The 15,700-nt window shown below is 42.8% G+C and overlaps 1 protein-coding gene across 1 annotated transcript in view; it reads right to left on the bottom strand.

The window, feature by feature from the left end:
• The window catches only part of GPR19 (G protein-coupled receptor 19), a 36,612-nt gene extending 24,836 nt beyond the window's left edge, over positions 1–11,776 (bottom strand). The window contains exon 1 of the mRNA XM_007056931.4: positions 11,643–11,776. The gene's annotated coding sequence lies outside the window, so the exon portion shown is untranslated. The remainder of the gene's footprint in view (positions 1–11,642) is intronic.
• Between the last annotated feature and the right edge of the window lie 3,924 nt (positions 11,777–15,700).

Raw genomic sequence — 15,700 nt, 5'->3', positions numbered from 1 at the left:
TATTGGACCTTAATAGTTCATTCAGTGGGTTAGTCACTGTGGCAAGGTATTGGTGAAGATAATTTACCATCCCTAGTATGCATCTTAGTTCTGCTACATTTGTTGGTGCATTCAGTTCTGTAATTGCTTTTACTTTCTCAGGGTCAGGACTAATTCCATCCTTGTTTATTATTTGTCCCAGCGATTCAGTTTGGTGTAGGCGGAAAACGCGCCTTTCTTTATTTAACTTGAGTCCAGACTCACGGATTAAGTTCAAAACTTCACTGAGAGTTTTGTCATGTTCTTCCATTGATGACCCATATACTAATATGTCACCCACATAAGCAACAATCCCATTTAATTGTTTAGTAGCTTGGACGTCTTTCTTTGGAAAATGTCAGGAGCACTTGTAATCCCAGAGTGTAATCTTTGAAAGCAAATTCTCCCAAATGGTGTAATGAATGTAATCAATCTAACAATCTCTTTGGGTAAGGGAATTGGCCAGAAATGACCTGAGGCATCTAGCATGGAGAATACAGTAGCTCCAGCCACTTTAGAAAAGATGTTCTTCTAGATGTTCTACCCACCGTGCAGTTGGCTCAAAGATTTTCTCAATTATGCCATGCTTTTCCATTCTCTTTAACTCCGTTTCTTCTTTATGAAGTAACAGGATAAGAATTCCGTGTGGCACATAAGGTTCAGCATTTTCTCCTAAGATTATTTCTACAGCCTCTCCTTTTAAAGGTCCAATATCACCAAATATTCCATCACTTCTTCCACCTTTCTCACCCATTATGGCAACCACACTGCCACTGAGGAGATTCTCAGCCTCCAGTCCTTGAATCACATACATATTAAAATTAAAGCTTTTGTGTTTTGTATGTTGTTTCTGTGGAAAACTGTCCAATTCAGCTCAAAATACCTCCAGGGCTATCTAGGACAGTATCTGCTAGTTTCAGCTGAGGGAGGGGTTGAAGTTGATTACAACTCCTGATATGACTGTTACAATGTACATCTGCACTCAAATCTATTTTAAGATGAACAGTTTTTCCACAAATATTCAGTTCCATCCTCTAGACTGGCTCTGTGTCATTACACATGATTGATCCCAGGAAAAATGGCTCTTGACTCTCAGTGGTCACTTTCAGTATTGCCTTTGTGTGGTGGACACTGGCAAAATGTCAAATTTTTGTGTATTTATGGTATTTGGCTCCCTTAGCTGGGCAATCATCTTTTGGACTGTGATCTTTCCCAAATCTTGTGCATCGAGTCTGAAAAGTGTTATATTTTGCCTAGGGCTAACTCCATCATGCCTTGAGGATTTATGAGTTGCTTTTTGCTGATGTGACTCTTTTTCTAGGTTTCTTTCTGGTGGCCATTAGTTTCTATTTTGGTTTGCAAACATCTTGTCTTGTCATTTCTACTGCATCGTGAAGGCTTAAATCCAAAGGTGCTGACTTTTTTATTTTTCCCCAGCGGTGCTCCACCCCGCTCCGTCCTGAGGTCCCATCCCTACTCTGGCCTTTCCCTCGAGGCACCACCCTCACTCCACCTCTTCCAGCCCCCGCTCCACACCCTCCCCTGAGGCCCCCGCCTGCCTGCCACTCGCTGCTCTTTGCCCTCCCCTAAGCACCTCCCACACCCGCAGAACAGCTGATCTGCATGGGTGCTTGAGCCATGGAGCACCCATAGAGTCGATGCCTATGATTAAATCTCTTTTCATTTTCAGTTTCTCTGACAGCCCTGTGTCTAAAAATGCCAGTCGCTTCTCTGTCTCTGATGGGCTCTTCCTTTTTGTCTTTAAAATAACTTTTCTGCCATGTCATACAAGCCTCTTATAAAAGATTCCACAGATTCCCTAGGCTTTTGGACACACTGGCAGAAACATGCTCACTCATAAATCACATTGTGCTATGGTATAGAATGCTCATCAAACTTAGCCAGCACCACAGCATAATTGTTCCTGGGGCTTTCTTCTCCAAAGGCAAAAGATTTAAAATATATTCAGCTTCCCTGCCCATGACAGAGAGAATTAACCTGCACCTCCCCCATCTCCTCATGGAGTTTAGTTGCGATACAAAACATGTTTCAGAGTAGCAGCCGTGTTAGTCTGTATTCGCAAAAAGAAAAACCAATCATAAACCAATCAGAGAACACTTCAATCTCTCTAGTCACTCGATTACAGACCTAAAAGTCGCAATATTACAAAAAAAAAAAGACTTCAAAAACAGACTCCAACGAGAGACTGCTGAATTGGAATTAATTTGCAAACTGGATACAATTAACTTGGGCTTGAATAGACACTGGAAGTGGATGGGTCATCACACAAAGTAAAACTATTTCCCCTTGTTTATTCCCCCCCCTCCCCCCCCACTGTTCCTTAGACGTTCTTGTCAACTGCTGGAAATGGCCCACCTTGATTATCACTACAAAAGGTTTTCTCCCCCCGCCCCCGCTCTCCTGCTGGTAATAGCTCATCTTAAGTGATCACTCTCCTTACAGTATGCATGATAAACACCCATTGTTTCATGTTCTGTGTGTATATAAATCTCCCCACTGTATTTTCCACTGAATGCATCCGATGAAGTGAGCTGTAGCTCACGAAAGCTTCTGCTCAAATAAATTGATACAAAACATGCAAATCAACATCCAATCAGGCCAGGCTGATGGTCTGTCAAAGCTGAAGCTCCCAAAACATTAACATTTTGATGAAATACTGCCATTTCTATTGTTTTTCTTCTGACTCCCACGTCAGGTTAGTCATGCAGAGACGAGGTTCAAAATGGACACTAGCAACAACAATTTTATTGTGGAAAAAGATGCAGACTGCCTCTGTTGCTCAGGTAGATGCATGGCCATATTCTTCACACAATGCCACCTAGTGGCTAACTGTTACAATACAGCTTAAACTTTCCATCACAATTTGAGCGGGAGATATGGGCCAAGTCTAATAAAAGAAGGACGTACCTTGTGTCCAGTAATATTGTTATGCATATTTGCTGCACAGGGCTATAGCTGTAGCATAAACCTAAACAGGGTTTTTCTGCTGAGCAGTTGGGAATGGCCAAGGTGAGCTAAAGATTCTCTCCGTCATTAATCTTGTCTTATCTCTTTAACCCCAATTACCACGGGCTATAAATACTGAGAACAACCAATCACATTGCAAAGAGGTGCACCGCTTCCTGCCATATCTTGCCTCTAGGAGCAATGTCTTAGCCAGGTGATACAATTCTTCTTTACAGGCAACTGCCAGCAGAGAAGAATTTGCCCCTTCTGTGAATGTGTGTGTTTCAGTGGGGCTGGGCAGTGGAGCAGGTCATGTGATATTTGCTAAAAGACCTGATTGTAAAAATAAAAGAGGGTGGACCAACACAAACGAGCAAAGAATGCCAGCATATCAATGGGCAAAACTCTGAGTGTCTGCTTTGGCAGGATACAAGGGCCTTAAACTGTAAGCGACATGTACACTCACTTTAAAGCCCTTAGAGAGAGACAGAGCAGTCCAAAGGGGCTTTAACATCAATAAGAATTTGGCCCCACCTGCATTAGAAAATATCAAGCATTATTGGGGAATTTGAGGCTACCCACAGGCAATTTTAACTGACAAAACTGAGGCTTTATGAGGCAGATAGAATAACAGGGCCAGATTCTGCTCTGAGTTACATAAGAGTTAATCCACAGTCCAGCAGCCCCACTGAAATCACTGGAATTACAGTGTTGTGAATAGGAAGGCTGCCAATCTGCCCTGGAGGAAAATTCCTTCCTGACCCCAAATATGGCAATCAGCTGAAACCCTGAGCATGTGGGCAAGACTCACCAGCCACACACCCAGGAAAGAATTCTCTGTAGTAACTCAGATGCCACCTTATCTAGTGTCCCATCACAGGCCATTGGGCATATTTACCGCTAATAGTCAAAGATCAATTAATTGCCAAAATTAGGTTATCCCATCATACCATCCCCTCCATAAACTTATCAAGCTTAGTCTTGAAGCCAGATATGTCTTTTGCCTCCAGTGCTCCCCTTGGAAGGCTATTCCAGAACTTCACTCCTCTAATGGTTAGAAACCTTCGTCTAAATCTAGAGCACTGGAGAGCAGATTCTGGCCCCTAATGGGGTATGCTTTATTTAACGCTGACAATTCCTCCAGCATATTCAAATGTAGCAGGCCCTCTGCCAACACACACAAACATTTGCTTGTTACAACTATCCTTTCTTATTTTTTGCTCCTGTTTATTCTGGGATTTGAAAGGAGGCCCCCACTCCCACTATATGTATGTTTACACTTGAGTCCCTTGGGCTATTTACACCTGAGGACAAAGTAGTACAAGCAGAGGAATCAAAGTCACATACTCCTGTGTTCTAACCCCAGTTTTGCTACTAACTTCTCTGTGGCTTTAGACAAGTCACTGGATCTTTCTGTCTCTATTCCCATAATAATACCTCCCTCCCTCACATGGGTATTCAGGAGACAAACTACCTTACAATAATACCTACCTCCTATATAGATCACAGAGTGCTTTACAAAGAAGGTCAGTGTCATGATCCCCATTTCACAGATGGAGAAACTCTAGCACAGAGAGGTGCTTTGGTGGGACAAAGGTCACCCAGCATGACTGTGACACAGGTGGGACTAGAACCCAGTTCTCCTGAGGTCTAGTGGTGCTCCACTAAGCTACATTGTTTGCCTTAGTGGGATAAGCACAGATTTTCAAGAAAGCGAGCGCACACCCTCTGAAAATCAGGCCTCTTTAAGGTTTCTCAATTTGGGCAAAATCACTTGTCAATTTTTGAAAATCCTGCCATAAAGCGATTGGATGTGACAGCACTACATAAGTGATAATAATACTTATTATACTTATTGCAAGAATTTAGTAGTGTCTATGGCCCATTTCTTTTATTTACTTATTGTGATTGGTCGTTGATGAAGATTCCTCCTTCAATCCATTAATGGTACTATTTAAAGACCCGTTTCACCAAGTGTTCTGTCTTTTGAGAGTGGAATAGTTGGCTTTGTTTTTCCTTTCTCCCTTCATACGTTGGCATTTGAGAATGTGAAGAGTGTTTGCCTGGCTGTTCTATGGGTATTCAAATATCCAGAGTGGACGATATCGAAATATTGGCTTTTCAAACACCAGAAATGGTAACATCCTTTCTGTCAGCTACTAGAAATTGCATTTTCTTCTAAAATATACAATGCAGCCAAATTGTTCCAGACTTCTTGGCATTGGTGGGAACAATTTTTCTGTTGCTTGATTAATGGGAAGGAGCACAGAAGGTCTCAGACAGATTTTTACATGTGCAGTAGAAAACAGTAATGGCCACACCAGGGGGTGGAGCTAGCAAATATGTTGTGGGCTGTTCCCAGCCATTCTAACCCTAACTATTCCCACTCCCTCAACTTACTTTCATATCTGTAATTGGTTAGAGATGCAACTGTGCTTAATGCTCCCAAATGAGTCAATGAAAGACATCAGGGGCCAAATTTTCCTCTCAGTTACACTTAAACATGTGTGGAGTAATACCCTTGACTTCATAAGGACTGCAGCATTTGGTTTTCTGCATTGGATCTAAATCCTGGCCCTGGAACATCTATAGCACAAAGTCTGGCATCTCATCCAGGCTCCATGGCCATAGAGGCTCTCTCTAAGCCTTTCCCTTTGAGGAGCTTCGCTGGCAGGTTCTTACTGACATGCTCAGAGTTTAACTGATCACCATACATGTGGTTGGGAAGGAATTTCCCTCCTGGTCAGATTGACAGCAACCTTGCGGGGCGGTTTCACCTTCCTCAGCAGCATATGAGTGAGAGGGTCACTTGCCAGGATTATCTGGGTATATCTCACTTAAACATTTCCCTGCTATTGCTTGGACCTCAGGCAATGGTGCAGCTTGGTTCCTCCTACGCTCTGCCTGTGGTACATTATAGTCTAGTCTCCTGTGTGTTGCGCTGCTTTGGTCTGGTTTTTGTTGTTGGGCTTGGAGTGTGGGTGCTGGGTAGTGCTAGTGGCCTGTGACATACAGGAGGTCAGACTAGATGATCCCTTCTGGCCTTAAACTCTATGGCTCTAAATCTTGAGTAGCTACATTGCACCTAAGAAAGCATCTGTAATGATCCTTATATATACTTATTAACATAGTAAAAAAACCCCTAAGGTGATAAGATGATTTTCTGGCTTTGAGACCTCCACATGACTTATTTCTTTCAAAAGAAGCTTTACTTTACAAAAGCTTTACTTTGAAAGCTTTACAGCATTAAGTTCAAACTAATCAAATGTGCTAAGTACCTGGATTTCTGTTGCCCTATTTACAAATTGTGAAAAAAGCTGGTTGAACAAGGAGCCATGTGGCCAATCTCAGTACATTTATCGAACATTTTCTTTAACAGAATCAGAGATTGACATTAGAAGTGGAATTGGGGGAATTTTTTGGCAAATAGAAATTTTGCTGAAATTGAAGCCCTGAAATATGTATATTTTCAGGGCTTCAAAACTATTTGCAAATTGGAGGCAAATTCAACGAATACTTTTGCCCAAAAAAAAAAACCCTGAAAAAATTGTTTTGAAAAGGTTGAAATGTTTTCTTTTGGCTTTTTATTTCAAAACGACATTTTTATTTTCAAATTTGGCCAATTTTTTTAAAAAAACCATGCACACAAAAGAGGGTGGAAAATACCTTAAAACATTTGACTTGAAATGAAAAAGTTTTGAGTCCCCCAAAATTGTTTCAGTTGATTCAAAATGATTTTTTTTTTAGTTTTTTGATTTGACAATTTTTTTTTAAAATTGGTTTGTTTGAATTGAACCAGATTTCCCCCTCCTAGATTTTTCAGCTTGGCTCCCAATCTGAAAAATCCATGATTCATCCAGCTCTCATCAGAAGGGACCTCCTGTGTTAACTGAATGACATACAAGAGAATAGGGGGTGGTTACAGATCCTGCTGTGGGCTGACAATATTTGTTTCATGCTGTAGATGCATGAATGAAGCCTGATTCTGATTTACATTGGGGCTACTTTATTGTTCTGGCAGTGAAAAGAAGCTTTATAGTGTCTGTAATTCATATTTACATGCACTTTCAGACTCCCTTCCGCTGCCAGACGGCCATAAAGTGGCTTCAGTATAAAGAAGAATCAGGCCTCTGCAATGGGGTTTACAAACCCCATACTGAACACAGAGAGAGGGGGGAGGAAGGTCTCTCCTGTTTACGAACAAGCAGCTTGATCACACCCCCCACGCAGCTGCCAGAGCTGCCAAGCATGGAGGCAGGCACCCACAGCTGCAACCAATAGAGAAAACAAGACCTGCTATAAAGGGGAAAGCACAGGGACGGAAAGGGGAAGTACTAAGGCCTAAGATAGCATGGGGGTAATAGCTCTGCTTCAAGCTGCTTCCAAGAAAAATAGCCAGGAGACTGAAAGCCCTAAAATTGAAGGGCTGACAGACTCAGTTGGAGGTGAGGATCCAGTAACTGATCTGAGTGAGAACAAACTAAGGAGGGTCAGTTAGGCGAAGATGAGATTTTTAGAAAGATCACACCAAAAAGCAGTGACACCTCCCAGCACCAAAATACATGCCCCCCCACACCTCTGAGAGTACAAAATGCAGTACAACAGGTGCAGTTCTCTCCAGCAACGGTGGGGTGGATATTGGTGGGCTGTGTGTGGATTGCACATCCTCAGCACAGAGCTCAGCTCTTTTGAGGAGGGGGTCTCCCTTTTGTGGCATGGGCAGGAACTGCTACTGTAAGGATAGGAGTACTTGTGGCACCTTAGAGACTAAGCTTATGCTCAAATAAATTTGTTAGTCTCTAAGGTGCCACAAGTACTCCTTTTCTTTTTGCGAATACAGACTAACACGGCTCCTACTCTGAATACTGTAAGGATCTTAATCCTCCAGCCACCATGGGGCGGGGAGCTACGTAAGCTCCTATGGAGCCCAGTGCAGTCACTGTGTAGGAGAAGGTTATGTGGAGCGGCTGTCCGGCTGGAGACAGTTCGTTTCTCTGCCCTGCTCTTGTGCATCAGCCCAGCCCCTGGTGAAGTTACTCAGATTGTGGAGTGCTGGATTTTTGCCCAAGAAAATATTAATGGGTGAAAATTTTGACACATTAACATACATTTATTATAAATTAATATAACTATGGATTCTATTCTCTCCCCCCGCCCCCGAGGGGAAAATAAATGAAAGAGGGAAATTGCTTCTAAAACTCACTAGGCCGTTTCTAATCTCACATCAGTGTAACTCATTGACTTCAATGGAGTTACTCCAGATTTATGTTGATATAAATCAGAACAGAATCAAGGCCTTTGACCGGGGGCCCACAAAATAAGTTTCACCAATGGGAGTTGCCAAAATAGGATGCCACTCAGAGTAGACTGTGCAAATGTTCAAAATAGAGCTGGTAGAAACTTGGAATTTGTGCTTCATGGGAAATTTCAACAAAATTTATCTTTGTTCCAGATTGGAATGAAAAGAAATATCTTTTACAATTTTCTGCAATATGGAATTTCCAAAGAATTTCAGTTTTGAAAATTTTGAAATGTCAATATTTCATTTAGAATTTTATTTTAGTTCATTTCATTTTTTATCTTTTTACATTATTTCATGACATGTTGGTAACAGCAGTAGTGCATAATGTGTTAAAGTGTTAGACTTTTTCATTACAAAACAAACAGGAGACACTTTGATCCAGGAAAAAGATAAGATGTTTCACTCAGTATTAAGTAGCAGCTGCCCTTAATGACTTTAAAAATAAAAACAGAATATTCAACTATTTATTATGTCCTATTATGAGATTGGTACTGTATAATATGCCTACTGATATGTCATGAAGTAATGTAAAAATAATAAAAATGGGAAAAAAACCCTATATAATATCCAAAATAAAATTGTGAAGTCTTTCTCATCACTAACTTTCCAAAATGAATTTTTTTTTGTTTTGAATTTTTTTCTCTGCAGGAATTTTCACTGAAGTGATTATAATTTTACAAAAAATAACTAATTGAAACAGCTTTTTCTGACAAACTGTTTTGACCATTTTTTTCTGTTCTGCCCTAGTTTTAACATAGAATTTGGCATACCACTTGGTTCCCCCTCGGTGGGGCTTCAACGTGTCCATTGGTTCAGCTAGGCTCTTTGGGCAGGACCCCTTCTTGGTCCGGGGGGATAAGAGGTGCTGTCTCTCAAACACCATCCATTTATGGCACCAAAGTGAGATGTTAGTCTAGTAAATTGTGCAGATCTGTGATTCCCCTTTCTCACAGGAAGAATGAAATGGTTAACAATGTTGCCACTTAAATAATCATCACTGTACCTCTGAATTAACCCCTCTTTGAGATGAATAGGGCAGTTCACACCCCTTACGTCTATTGTTCCATGCTCTGTGTAGACTCATCTATGCATTAGTTACACAGGGGTCACATTTTTGGGGTTTTCTTTGCAACCATAACACTTAAGGACTTATTTATGTTTAAAATAAAAGCGGAGATTCTGGAGAATAAGTAGTTTCAGAGAGATGGTGGTGGTATGGCGTTAGGGAATGATCTGGCTGTTTCCAAGCCCTGCTTTTGACTCTCCTCTGTGCTGCGCAATGAAGGAGAGTACAGGGCTCTATATTATTAATTCTGTCAAGTGTTTGTGCTATACTTGTATGAAGGACAATATGCCAAGCAATTATTCATCTGGTTCCTTCTCTGGTTCCTGAATTGCATTTGCATTTTTAAAGTTAATTTTGAAGAATTGCTTTCATTTTTCTGGCTCGTAGGGCTAATAACAATAATACAATACAATGAAGCAGTCCTAAAACTATCAAGCAGAACCATCAGTCTTTGGATCTAAAACTCGACAAGTCTAACTTATTCAATAAATTGGACATAATGCTGATCTCACACACGCTGGTGTAAATCAGGAGTAAAGCCACTAAAGTCAATGGTGTTATATTGGTGTAAGTGAGATTGTAATCAGGCCTGTTGTTTTCAAGAGAGCATTAGTTAGTGAAAAAGAGGAAGGCTTTGTCTAGAGGAGGGTTTTGAAACCCAAGTCTCTTTGGGGATTCAAAGAAAACTTCCTTAAAATTTTTCCAAAGCTGCATACAGCAGGGTTTCTTGTATCTTCCTCTGAAGCATCTGGTACTGTTCATGGTTAGAGACATGAATCTGAACTGGATGGCCCACTGATCTGATGCCATGTGGCAACTGCTATGTCAAATATTAACATATTCTAAAATGTATCCTGTACGATTTAATTCTGTACACTTGGAAAGAGTGAAATACTGACATTTTCTTATAGGGTGTAAATGGATGAAATTCCATTGCGGTCAATGGAGCTCTGACCATTTACACTGGCAGCAAATTTGGCCCTTTAACTTTAACATAAATTTTTGCATCATTGTTACCAAAATGTTGACCGGTGATTTTCCTATTTAAAAAATTACAAATTTATATGTACTTTAGAAATGATTGCTAAATTCTTACTAGAAGTTACTTTTCTAACAGTTAAGAAATTAAAATAGGTTTTTGCAGTTCTATGGGGCCTTGCATCAGAGGACTTAAAAATGCTTTACAAATAATTATTACATCCCTTCCACACCTCTGTGGAATAGCTATTCCCACTTTACAGTTGGTGAATGGGAGCTTTAGGGTGCTTGTTTTCAAGTGGAGAAACTGAGGCACATAATCTTGCTCAAGGTCTTAAAGGCCAAGATGTTTAAAATGGGGGCCAACAGCTGGACTCTTAAATCCATATTTAGGCACCTGAATAAATGATTTTTTAATATGCTACGCCTCCAGCACGTCTCATTCACCTCAGGAGGAGCTGCCTGGTGCTCAGCTCTTTTGAAAATCAGGACACTTATTTAGGCCTTCAGAGCATGAATTCGGGCACTGGTTTTAAAAAATCTGGGCCCGGGGAGAAGTAAGGGCTGTTCCAACCTCGCCTCACACCCAGGCCCAGTCAGTTCCCCCCTTTCACAGCACTGTGGAACCCTCACTCCTTTTCACAGCGCTGAACTCCACATACTGCCCTCACTTTTCAGGGGACATGGTTCCGATTTATGGAATTGCAGGCAACAAAACTTGCAGCCTCTGCTGTCTGCCGACAAGCAAAGGTGGTTCCGTGCTCTGCAAGGCCTTCCCAGGTAGCTCCAGTGCCCCATCCCCGGCAAAGAGATCACAGCCTGCTCCTTTCAGGCAGAGGAGGAGACTACCGGAACAGTCACACGGAAACACAAAAGCACGTCTGAAAACGAGAACAAAAGAAGGAAAGCCGCTGTTGGGCTGAAGAATTTTAACCGGAGGCAGGACGTTAAAAATCTGGTTAAGCAGAGGCCGAACTGCCATCTTTAGGCACACAAATAAGTGGCCTGATTTTCAAAAGTGCGGAGCCCCTCGTAGCTTCTGGTGACTTTTTTTTTTTTTTTTTTTGTTAAACCTCTTCTTTATTCTACAGAACTGCACATTGCTTTCAGGAGAATCGGTTTAGCGCCGGGGACTCCATCCTCTTCCTAACACTACGGCAGCTTTGAAAGAAGGGCTGGCAAAACTCGCCGGCAACAAAGCAATGGAAGAGAACCGCCGCATTTCTATCCCGAAGGAGGGGAACTACCCCCCCCCCAGCCCCCCCGGAATCACGACATCGTTCAACACCCACTGCCCACCAGTGCACATACCTGTTCCCAGGCCCGGAGGCAAGCGCCTGTCCCTTTGCCTCTCAGCCGCCCCCCTGGAAAGCAGCTCTGGGAAGGCAGCCGTCATGGTGGAGGCCACACTGCATGTTGCTCGCGGCTCCGCTGCCTGGACGTGTAAATGCCTCGGGGTGAGCGGACGGTATTTGTCTTGTGCCTCTTCCCTTTGCCGGAGAAAGCGATGACGTTTGCAGGGCTGGCTGCGGGCACCCACTTCTCTCCAAGCCCCGGAATACGTCACGTGGGACATGGATCATGTGGGGTCCCCCGCCCCGGATCAAACAATCTCGATTCCCCTCCCTTAAGCTAACAGGCGGCCCTCGCAGCACAGAGGCGGCCTCTGCCTGAGCCCCCGCTCTGCACAGCCATGGGAATGCCCCTGCCCCGCCGAAGGCTTTTACTGCCCGCCTCGGCTTTCCCAGCTCACCAGGAGCTCGGGTCCGAGACATGGGTAACCGGCTCTCCCCGCATCCTGCGGCCACGGACGCTCATCGCCCCAGGCCCGGCCCTGAGCGCCGGGGAGGGAAAATCCAGCCCCGAGCCCAGGAGCGGGGCTCGTTCAGTACCTTGGACAGCGGCGCGGCGCCTTGGTGACTGGGCTATTCGCCTGCTTGGCGGGAGCCTCAGGCCAAGGGGCCGCGGGGTGCACATGCGACGCCGCGTTGCCGTGAGGAGCGTCCCTGCAGAAGCCGCTGACAAGCCCGGCTCTCCCGGGATGGAGCAATCCGGCCCCCGCCCCCTCGTCCATGCGCCCGGATTTTCATTGCGCGAGGCGCTTGCCCTGCCCGCCCCAGCACCGCCAGGCCGAGGGCAGGGCGGGACGGAAACCTGCCCTGGCCCCTGCTGGGGCTAAGGAGCCGCGCTGACGTGCCGGGTGCTATGGTCCGGCTGGGACTGTTGAAGAGGATGGTTTTCTTCAGTGATGGTCACCATGGGATCCTGGCAGTCGAAAGGACAAAGACACAGGGCGGGGGGGAAGGATGTTCAATTAGGTTCCTCCCAGCACAGTTTCCCCAGCTGAGCCTTTTCTTGCCTTATTGTTACTTACAGCCCTAGTAAAAGATGGGAGAAATCGTGATGCAGCCCACAGCCTGGTCCCCGCACTGTAGGATACCTTTCCTTTCCTGTCCTAGGGGTAGCTGCGCCCACCCCTTTGCCTTCTGCCCACTCCCTAGAAAGACAAAGGCATGATGCCCCCTATCCTAAGTCCTCGTGTGGGAATGGCCACAAAGAGTTGCCATAAGCAGTTGTGTCAAGTGTGCGACCTGTAACTTCAAGGAATGAAAACATAGTTTTGGACCGGCTTGGAACTTTTCCTCCCTAAAGGAAAGTGCAGTGTGGGGATCTTTGTTCCTTTTAACATTGGCTAATGGTCTGATTGTCATAATTAGCCATAGGGTTGTCCCAGTGGTACAAAATACCTTTAAATAGCTACAAGTCAGTGACCTGGCTCTGCCCATTCAGCCTCACTCCTTCATTTATTATTACTCATCAGTCTTTTTACTTGGTGTTTGTACAGAGCCTAGCACATTGGGATCCTGGTCCTTGACTGGAGCTCCTTAGCACTAAATAATCATCAATTGGCTCAGTTGTCATTTCCTGTTGCTCTGCTAATACTACATAGCTGTAAATTCTGTTTGGAAGTTTCCTTCACCCAAGTTAGAGGTTCCTACAGCCCTTCCTCATGTGGTGTAATTCCTGTAGTCCCAGCGTAAAGGTATATGTACCACTTTAGTCCCACTTAAAATACCAAAAATAGGATTTAAGCGGTGTGTTGGCCATATGCTGAATTTCACTCATGAATAGTCCCAATTACTTCTTTTGAATAAAGACTAACAGCATCAATTAGGGTCCTAGGATTCAGTCTCTTCTCATTCCCAATAGACTAAGTGTTTTGACTACTCAACACCTCCAGTCCTTGGACCTGATCAATCCATCTAACTTGCCTCTTCAGCATTGCCTGTATTAATGAATGCAATCGTTTGTGGTTTAAATTGTGAGTGATTTGTAGAAATAATATAATTTGTTGGAGTCTGTGGCTGTTTCCTTCCACCATCCTTTTTAGATAATTGGCTAATGGAATATTTTCAAGAATAAAGGCCTTATAACCAATGTGGGTAGAGTAGTCACAAAACAGTGGTCTAGTACATGTCTGAAATCTTCTAATGCCTACAGGCAAATACAGCAAGGGTGTGCATGCTGCCCAGTATGCCTTGTTGATGGTTCTACAAATTATTCCCTGCTAGCTGAACTAAACATTTTCACTCTCTACTTTAAGCAGACTACCATAGTAAATATAAAGAAAAAGACACACAAACCTTCATACTTTGTTTGTGAATCATTACAAAAAAGTCTTCATTACTAACTTTCCCAGTGTTGCATTTTGAGGGGTGTCTATTTCAGGGCCTTAATAATCAATTGTTCCCCAACATTAGATTGTAAACGCTTTGGGGCAGCTCTTGCCGTTATATGTGTTGCTCCAAGAACTACCACAATAAATAAATATATACATACAGACTAATTTTCTTACGCTGCCCTCATTTCTGATACCGTATCTTATACTTTAACTAATCACTTAAGGATCAGTTCATCCAGTGGTAGTCCTAACTTCATTGATTTCAATGGAGTTGGAGCAGTTTCAAACTGGGATAGGGCAGGGGTAAATCAAGCCCTGAATATTTTCATTCTCCCTATTTTTTTGTGAAGCAACCCAGTTATAACTTAATTATTTAAATGAAATATTTTGGAAAAAGTGCATTTGCTTTTTGTCACTAATAGAATGAAAGGTTTTTTTATTACTGTAAATAATTTTCTCTCTTCTGTTACTCTACATGGAATAAACAAAGGAGGAGTCCTTGTGGCACCTTAGAGACTAACAAATTTATTTGGGCATAAGCTTTCGTGGGCTAGAACCCACTTCATCAGATGTATGAAGTAAAAGATACAGGAGCAGGTATAAATACATGAAAGGATGTGGGTTGCTTTACCAAGTGTTAGGTCAGTCTAACAAGATAAATCAATTAACAGCAGGATACCAAGGGAGGAGAAATAACTTCTGAAGTGGTAAGAGAGTGGCCCATTACAGACAGTAACCCACATCCTTTCATGTATTTATACCTGCTCCTGTATCTTTTACTTAATACATCTGATGAAGTGGGTTCTACCCCACGAAAGCTTATGCCCAAATAAATTTGTTAGTCTCTAAGGTGCCACAAGGACGCCTCATTTTTTTTGCTCATACAGACTAACATGGGTACCACTGAAACCTGTCTACATGGAATGTGGCTTCTGAATATAATGTAGTAGCTTGGAGAATCAATTCAGAAGTGTTTTCTTTTGGTTTTACTAAATAAGTGGGACTTTAATATAAAATTTTAATTGTTGACATTTTTTAATTTAAACAACCCCAAACTGCTGCATTGTCTATTGTTTAATTATCTACATGTGACTTGTAATTGTTTTTTATGTTGAACAGAAATATAATCATTAAGTGTAATGACATCCCTGGGGTATGTTCACAATACAAAATTCCCACACAATGTAACTCAGTTTGTTGCAATTAGCAGTTTTTCCCCCAAGAGAATTCCACAGCTAGAACTCCTTGCAAGCTGAGAGCACTTCTCATTAGCTTGTCTGTGCATGCAAGCTAGTACAAACTATACATGGCTCTGCCAAGTACTGCTAGTTCTTCCGTTGATCACCAACATATTCCTAATTATATCCTTTGCACTTTTTGTCTGATGATTGCAAAGCACTTTACAACCAGTAATTCTCAGGTACCCCGCCTAGGTGTTTGTGTTATTGGTGTGTCTTTTCCTCTTTACATAATAATAATAGGTAGAAACCACACAGGAATGGTAGCATCCCAAATAGATAGCATCATCTTCCTCACCACTTCCCTATTCAGGGTCAGTGACTGTCAAAGTCTTCTTCCAAAACTCATGATTGTATGACTGGTTGTCATGCAAATTGGTCTCTCTACAGTCTGCTGGCATCAAGTTCATGTGCCAAATCTCTGGCCTCCCCCATGGTCTTCTTCCATC

Source organism: Chelonia mydas, chromosome 1, assembly GCF_015237465.2.
Source record: "Chelonia mydas isolate rCheMyd1 chromosome 1, rCheMyd1.pri.v2, whole genome shotgun sequence".
NCBI classification, from domain to species: Eukaryota; Metazoa; Chordata; order Testudines; family Cheloniidae; genus Chelonia; species Chelonia mydas.
This window is presented reverse-complemented; position numbering and strand designations above follow the sequence as displayed.